Source organism: Jaculus jaculus, chromosome 12, assembly GCF_020740685.1.
Source record: "Jaculus jaculus isolate mJacJac1 chromosome 12, mJacJac1.mat.Y.cur, whole genome shotgun sequence".
Classification (NCBI taxonomy): domain Eukaryota; kingdom Metazoa; phylum Chordata; class Mammalia; order Rodentia; family Dipodidae; genus Jaculus; species Jaculus jaculus.
Window position 1 is genome coordinate 69610970 of NC_059113.1, and position 8211 is coordinate 69619180.

Sequence of the window (8211 nt, forward strand, 5' to 3'; positions counted from 1 at the left end):
CATTTGCCCCTAGTGGCTAGAGGCCCTGGCTGTGCCCATTCTCACTCTCTTTCTCTCTCCCCTACTATCTCTCTAAAATAAATGAATAAAATATTAAAAATAATAAAAATTAAAAGATTGAAGGGATCACAGTTCCAATAGCTTTTCATATTTTTTTTATTTTGAAGGTTGATTCCGATACTTATTGAGAAACACCAAGGCCTAGACTTTTGATAGAGAATTTGGTAACTTGCCCTGAGAGACACTAAACTCCACAGTACCAGTTTGGTATGGTCAGAGAAACAGACAAATGGATTAGTGGATTGAAAATTAAAATATATAATTTAAGAATGGATGCAAAATATGTGTGGGTTTGTGATTCGCGCTATGTCTAGATGACTGGTTATTAGGGGCAGTATCTGTCTTTAAGTATGGTGGGATTATTGACTATCTATGGGGAAAATGAAATTTTACTGTTGTCTCATAATCCCAGCACCTGGGAGTGTGAGGCAGGAGGATTGCCATGAGCTTGAAGCCAGTCTGGGCTACATAGTAAGACTGTCTCCAAAACAAAAACAAAAAAGATCTCTGTAATTGAGAATTCTTCCTCCCTCCCTGTCTCCTTCTCTCTCCCCCTATCCACTTCTCCCTCCATTCCTCCTCTCTCTTCCTCTACTTTGTAAAAAACTTTTCTTTTTACTTTCTTTTTTTTTTAAAGAGGCACAGTATTGGTGGTATTTTCAGAAATTTGAATCTGTTGAGAAGTCAGTTTTCTATTCGATCTGCCTCTTCTTGTTTTGGCTGTCAGCTTCTCTAACCTGCGCACCAGTGTGCACACTTCACTGTGTCTAATCCATTTGGAATTTATTGTGACTTTTGAACCTGCATCTTTCTTTTTTAAATGTGTAGCCCAGGCTGGTCTCAAACTCCTGATCCTCCAGTCTATGCCTCTTCTGCAATATCATAATGGTTTGTGCCACCACAATCTGCTGAACCTGCATCTTTTTTTTTTTTGTGCAATAGAATTTATTGTGACTCTGATTATTTACAGGAGATGTGCCTGGCCTGGCCCGGCTCGTATAGTTTGTACAATAAATGCATCTGCGGGGCCTGCTCCCCAGTGGCTGGAAGCGCCCACTCCCAGGGTTCAGTCCAGCTTTCAGGCTCCCATCTTCATAGGGCCCTTGGCTGCCTTTTTCTCTGCGCGCTTGGCCTCCATTTCCCTTCGCAGCTCTTCATGCTTTTTCCAAGCCAGCTCAGCCCTCGTCTGTCGGCTCTCAGTCTCCAAGCCCTCCCAGCTATCTTCGTCCCATGAGTCCGAGTCTGGCCTAGGAGACAAGGCAGCAAAGGGGTCACCCTTGTCACTGGGCTCTGTGCCACCCCAGTTATACTCACTGTCCAGCCGGTGCCTTCAAGGGGTGGCTCTGGAGAGCTGGGCTCCTGCCAGCCCTGGTCCCAGGAACCTTCAGCTTCTCAGCTGCTCCAGTCTGACTCAGCCAGTTTATGATCTGAGTTTTGCCTGACCTGTTCATCTTGGCTCCTTTGGTCCCTGGCACCCATTCATCCTGCTGAACCAAAACAGACTCGGTTTCCTGCCCCAGTCCTCCTCATCCCATCTGTCAGTACGGCTGCTGTCCTCTGCTGTGGCTGTGTTTCCCAATGGCTCGAGGCTATTGGAGTGGCAGGGACAAGGGTAAGGGCCAGAACAGGATGACCCTCTGGCACTGGTCTCTGGGGCACATTGGTCTCTGCTAGTGTAGCCATGGGATATGCACGGATCAGCTTGGAGGTGAGTGAGGACACCCCAGTCACGGCCCAGCCTGCCCAGCTGGCTGCAGCTCCTCCTGTCCCAGGGTTGGAGGCTGTATGAACATCTTTCTCAACTTCTGCAAGCTGGGTAGGATCCTCTGAGAGATTCTAGTTTGGACAGGAAACTTCGGATGGCCCTGATTTTTCAGGGTCCACAGTGAGGCCACAGAGCACAGGCAGGATCTTGTGGGCACAGTCCTTCATCGAGTAGAGGTTGTGCGTAGCAGCAAAGCCCAGGACACCAGGACCCAGGATGGCGCGAATGGGTCCTTAGTGGTCCGGCTGAAGGTGGAGGTGAGGACCCTGTGTCTAGTACTGGCATTGAGGTAGAAGCCAATTTTGCTTAGGCAGACCGTGGTGTTGCAGCGGATGGGACCCTGATCATCCTTGGCTTGCAGTCCAGCAAAATGTTTCATCAGCTCCACATTGAGGTTGGCTTCATTCAACTTCGGAGCCAGGAGGAGCATGGACTTGACCGTCTGCTCCCAGATGGCAGAGTTGGTATCCAGGAAGTCTTGTACAACATGGGGGAAGATCTGGGTGTTGACTGTTGGCTCATTAAGGTATTGGATGAATTGTTCCGTCTGTTGGAGGAGGCGGATGCGCATAGTGTGGTCAATGGATAGGAACATCTTAACCACCACAGGGATAATCTTCTGGTATTCCTTGGCACTGAGGAACTTGCCCACCTTGAAGAGAGGTGTGAGGACCACAGCCCCAGAATTGCCAAACTCAAAGGCAGTCAGCAGCTGGGGCAGCACCTTGTGCCGACAGAAATCTTTGGGAAAGGAGTCTAGACTCTTGCTCAGCTCTTGGAAGAACTTCTGCTTCTCAGCTGGCTCTTTGGTCTGAATCTCTTCCTAAAGAGGTTGGTTTCCACAAAGCGGTTGTTCATGAAGCCACCAGGGGCCCGGCAGTTCTGCAGGAAACGGCCTGGTTTGGGACACACTTTGGGGTTGGCTCCCACCAGTTCACAGTACTGGGTCACTAGGGAATTGGGTATCTGTAGGAGAAGGCGCCATGTCAGGGAAGGTGTGGTAGGTAGCTGACAAGGAGGAAAGGGCTGGGGCAGAGCTGATAGGCAAGGTCTAGACACATACCTTCCCGGGGTTGCGAAGGGCGGCTGCCCAAAGTAGGGGCCCATTGAAGACTACCCAGATGAGACAGCCCAACCGCCACGTATCTGCTGACCACTTCTCTCTCAGTGCTCTGCCACTGCTGTCAGACAACTCCGGGGGATCATACTGCTCATGCTCAGGGATCCCCTTGCTGGGAGGTCCCCCACCATTGCCCTGGGCTAAAAACATGTAGTCCAGGCCTCCAAGTTTCCAATCTCCAGCCCTGTCCACCAACACAGCGGCCATGCAGACATTATTGTGGATGAGACTGCAGTTGTTGACCAGGAAGCTGAGGGCTTTCACTATCTGGTGTAGACCCCAGGACAGCTCCTGCTCCTTTAGGCCACCAGCCTCCGCTCTTGTTTTGAGGTATGTTCTAAGTAGGGCCACAGCCTTTGTCACCACATGGAGGCACTTTTCAATCTCCAACCAATCAATGTAGGATAGGATGTTGGAGTGCCGGAGATGCTTGAGGCGCTTGAAGGCAGCTTTGGCCACCTGGGTCTGCTCTTCAGCCCCAGGCTTCACATCATACACGAAGATTGACACTACGCTGCCTGCGGCCTGGAAGAGGACAGAAAGTCCTGAGGGGTGTCAGCTAGCTCAGCAATTGGCCTGGGGTTTGGAGTCTGTCCCTTCTTGTGACTGTGGTGCAGGATCCAGGGCCCAGGTGGGCTGACCTCGGAGCGGGAAGTCTCGGACTGGATCCAGGGCAAAGAACCACATCGTTCCTGCCGCCGCTGCGGGCTCGGGTGCTTCAGCTCCAGGTCCTCCTGCTGCCTGAGCCCGGCTGGGGCGGGGTTCGTCTGGACTGAACCTGCATCTTAATCAGCGTGCCACTCTTCTCCTTAATGCTCCATCGGGTCTCAGCCTAGTGGATGGTGCCACCCACATTCATGGCATTTGTACCCAGGCAGTTCACTGAAACTTATGGCAACTGTCTCTAGAAATGCCCAGAAGGGCATGCTACAAATTTTCTGGGCATTTCTCAATTCAGTCAAGGTGACAACACAAACCAACCATCACAGTGTATGTATTTTATTATATCTTTATCTGTGTCTTCCATAGAACACAATTTGTGAGCATTGTAAATGGTCTTGCACTCCTTTGAAACATATTTGCATAATCCATTACTTAGCTATCTTATTATTTAATTGTTTCTTCATAATCACAGTTTGCCATTTCAGTTTTCTATTTTTTCACTAACATCAATGCTACTAAACTGAACTTTAAAATAAACGTTATGGGCCTGGAGAAATGACGCAGCTGTTAAAGGTCGCTGGCAAAGCCTGATGGCTGGGTTCCTTTCCCCAGGGCCCATCTAAAGCCAGATGGACAAAATGGCACAGACATCTGGAGTTTGTTTGCAGTGGCTCTGGCATGCTCATACTACCCCTTTATCTCATAAATAAAAAATATTAAAAACATTGCATATCTCTCTATTTTTGATAGACTGTCAATTTCCTTCCTGGGAAGGCTTTGCATTTTGGTTTGGAAGAACACTGGAAGCAGCACTTTTCCAGCTTATACAGCTAGCTTTCTATTTTTTATACAGTCCAGGACCCAAGCTTAGGGAATGATGCTGCTACAGGTAGAGTGAATCTTTCTATTTCAAATAGACCAGTCTAGAAACTCTTTCATAGACATGCTCACAGGTTTATCTCCTAGGTGATCCTAGATCAAGTTGACAATCGAGATTAACCATCACAGGTATACACCATTATATTCTCTGGCCTTGTTGTTATTTGTGTGTTGGGTGATGAAGGGGTGTTCTAGTTGAAACAGTGCTGTAAATTGGAACTTGAGTGTTCTCCAAGGCTCAGGTGCTAGAAGATTGGTTTCTAGATAGAGGTTTTGGGAGGTGATGGGACCTTTAAAGAGTACCTTTAGTGGGAGGTGAACAGTTTTTCTCTACCACACTCTCCTATCATGATGACTTGACACAGGCTCAGAGTCACAGGACCAACTGATCATATACCGAAACCTCCAAGATAGTGAGCCAAAATGTGTTCTGTGTGTCTAGAAAGCTGACCAATACAAATGGGACAATGGGGAACTGATTCTATAATTTTTACTGTTTTGAATAAAAAGCAATAACTATTTGTGTAGGAATCATTTATTTATAAGCTTCCAGTTATAAAAATTTAGTTGTTATAATTTACCTACAGTGACACTGTCACATCTCACATGTGCCATTCAATTATTTTGACAGTGTTAATCAAGACACTACATATTTTTATCTTCTAACATTTATTCCAGTGGAGGTCTAGTGAAACATTCTTGAAGCTTTTGGACAGTCTGAAAAATGTCTTTATTTTTACTTAATTTTTGGTGGATATCTTGTTAGATATAAACTTCTTTCATTTTCTTTAAAGATATATATATATTTTTCAGAGATACAGTCTCACTGAATAGCCCAGACTGTCCTCAAATTCATGATCTTCCTGGCTCAGCCTTCTCAGTGCTAGCATTTCAGTATCAGCCACCTGTGGTGAAGAAGTAACACTGTGGTCTGTGCTCATTGCTTCTGGTGATAAGTAAGTTCTAGTGCTTAGCTTTGTATACTGCAAGCTTCCTTTCTGTGTCTGATACAACTTTTTTTTTTCCTCTGTCCTCAATTTTTGCAGTTTGGCTCTGACTCTCTAGTTCTATCTATCATCTATCTATATCTATCTATCTATCTATCTATCTATCTATCTATCTATCTATCTATCTATCATCTATCTATATCTATCTATCTATCTATCTATCTATCTATCTATCTATATCTATCTATCTATCTATCTATCTATCTATCTATCTATCTATCTCTATCTATCTATCTATCTATCTATCTATCTATCTATCTATCTATCCATCTAATTTTTTGTACTTTACTACTTGGAATTCTCTGAGGTTTTTGGATCTGTAGCATGTGGCCTTTCATGAATTTGGGGAAGTTATCAGGTATTATATAGTCTCATTTTCCTGTCCTTTCCTTTTTGTTTTGTTTTGCTTGTTTTTGTGATTGTTTTGTGGTTTTGTGATTGATTTTGTGATTTTTGTCTCATCATGCAGCATAGGCTGACCATGAATTTGGGATCCTCTTGCTTTAGCCTCAGGAATGCTGAGGTTACAGGTGTGTACAACCACAACTGGCTTCATACATTTCTTGTCTCCATCTTCTTGGTCCTCTCCTTCTGTAATTATAATGCCACCTGTGTTATGTGTTAGGATACAGGGTTGCCAATGACACAGGGCCAGTGATTGTAGCTACAGTCACTTGCCTAGGGTGTGGTAAGGGACCATCACTGTCTTTGTAAAGGAGAAATATGCTTGATGCTCCTCATAGGGTAAGGAAATTACAATGTGATAATGAGCATAAAGAATTTGACAGGGTAAAGGCTAGATGGATGAGTATTGAGAATTAACATTGTGTACTGTTAGTACACAGTTAAGTAGGTAGAGACAGCAAATAGTTTCTTTTACATCAGAAAAAAGGACCACCTTCAAGAATGATATGTGTTCAGAGACCCAAGGGAAGTGTGCCCTGGAGCTGCATAGAGATCTGAGTACCTGTGTTCCAGGAGCCTGAAATGAGAGCAATCTTGGGGTGACTGGAACAAAGCAAGTAAAGTTCTATGTCAAGAAAAGAGAAGGGGGAGGGGAGAGGGCTGGAGGGAAGAGTGAAGATGTAGGGGGAGGTACATCAGGAATCTGGATTTAAGTTTGAAGAAAGCCACAGAAGTTGCCCATTAATTAGATGATGTCCTATTCAGAAAACCTTCATTTTATTGCTCATGTTCTTTGAATATTCCCTAAATTGCTTAGAGGAGCCAACAAGCTACTCAGAGCTCAGCCCACTGCTGCAACCACAACTGGAGTCACACTTTCCTTTGTCACTGTGACACAATTGCAGAGCCTTCATTTGGTTCTCAAAACACCCAAAGTCTTTGCACATGCCATTCTTGCTGCCTAGGGTGGCTGTTCTACTTTATGCTTGGCTAGCAGGCTATTGGATCCAGTCTCAGTGTCACATTCTCTCCTGAACCACGATGCTACATGTTGACTGCCTCTCTCACTCACTAGTGATACTGTCTCCTCCAAATGGCAAGCAGGGAAAGAGAGGTGGAGAAATCTTTTGTTTTGTTTCCTATATGATTTCTGTTCCTCTGGATAGCCTATCACATAAGTAGGTAATTGTATTACTGGTTCAGTGATCAAATGAAATGATTTACCTTTTTATTGGTGACCTAGAAGCTTATTACAGATCTTATTGTCTCCCTAGCCATTGCCTCAATATGGAAATTAGTTTTATTTATGCACAAAGTAAAATACTTTCTGAATAATATTTTAAATTTCACTTTTTGATTTCTGTTCTTTCTTGTAACATGCACTACAGATACAATTTTTGATATGTTTAACATTTTTTTCTTGAAGGTTATACTTTATTTTCCCTATTCCTGCACCTTAAATCTATAGCTTTGTGTTTCAGCATCATAGAACCAATCATGTCATTCTTTCTAGTGTATGTGTGTATGTGAACATGTGTGTGTGTGTGTGTGTGTGTGTGTGTGTGTGTATGTTTGTGTGCACATGTACATGTTCATGTGTATAAGGAGGCCAGAAGACAACCTTGGGTGTCATCCTCATCTGTCTCACCTTTTTTTTTTTTTTTGAGGTAGGGTCTCCCTCTGGTCCAGGCTGACCTGGAATTAACTATATAGTGTCAGGGTGGCCTTGAACTCATGGTGATCCTCCTACCTCTGCCTCCCAAGTGCTGGGATTAAAGATGTGCAACACCACGCCTGGCTCTATCTCGCTCTTTTGAGACAGGTTCTCTTATTGGTCAAGAGCTTGCCAATAGCATGACTGGTTAGTGAGCCTCAGGTATCTGCCTGATGCCACCTCCCCAGCATTGGGATTACAAGTGTGTGCCATCATGGAAAGATGTTTATTATTTCTTCATGTTTTTACATGTGTTCTAGTTCTAGGAATTGAACCTAGGTCCCAAACTTGTGAAATTTACTGATGGAGGTAGTTTGAAATGTCTGGCCCCATACTCAGATATCTCTAGCTGCCTGGCTGGAGGAGGTGTCCCTATGTCTAGCCAAAGGTGTGTTTGGGGTTATATCTGATTCCAGCCCAAATGTGTAAGAGAAAGGAGGTCCTGCTTGCTGCTGGTTTGTGCTTGCTTGTACTGTCTGATGGTGTTACTGGTTTTGCTTCTCTGCTTGGATGTGTAAAAGCAGCTGCTTCTGCCATGGATGGAACTTCTCCTGGATCTATAAGCCTGAAATAAACCTCTTCCTCCCATGCACTGCGT

General features: G+C 44.7%; 1 pseudogene; it reads right to left on the bottom strand.

Annotated features, from left to right (window-relative positions):
• Window positions 1-1126: 1126 nt before the first annotated feature.
• Window positions 1127-3632, bottom strand: LOC101611809 (annotated as a pseudogene).
• Between the last annotated feature and the right edge of the window lie 4579 nt (window positions 3633-8211).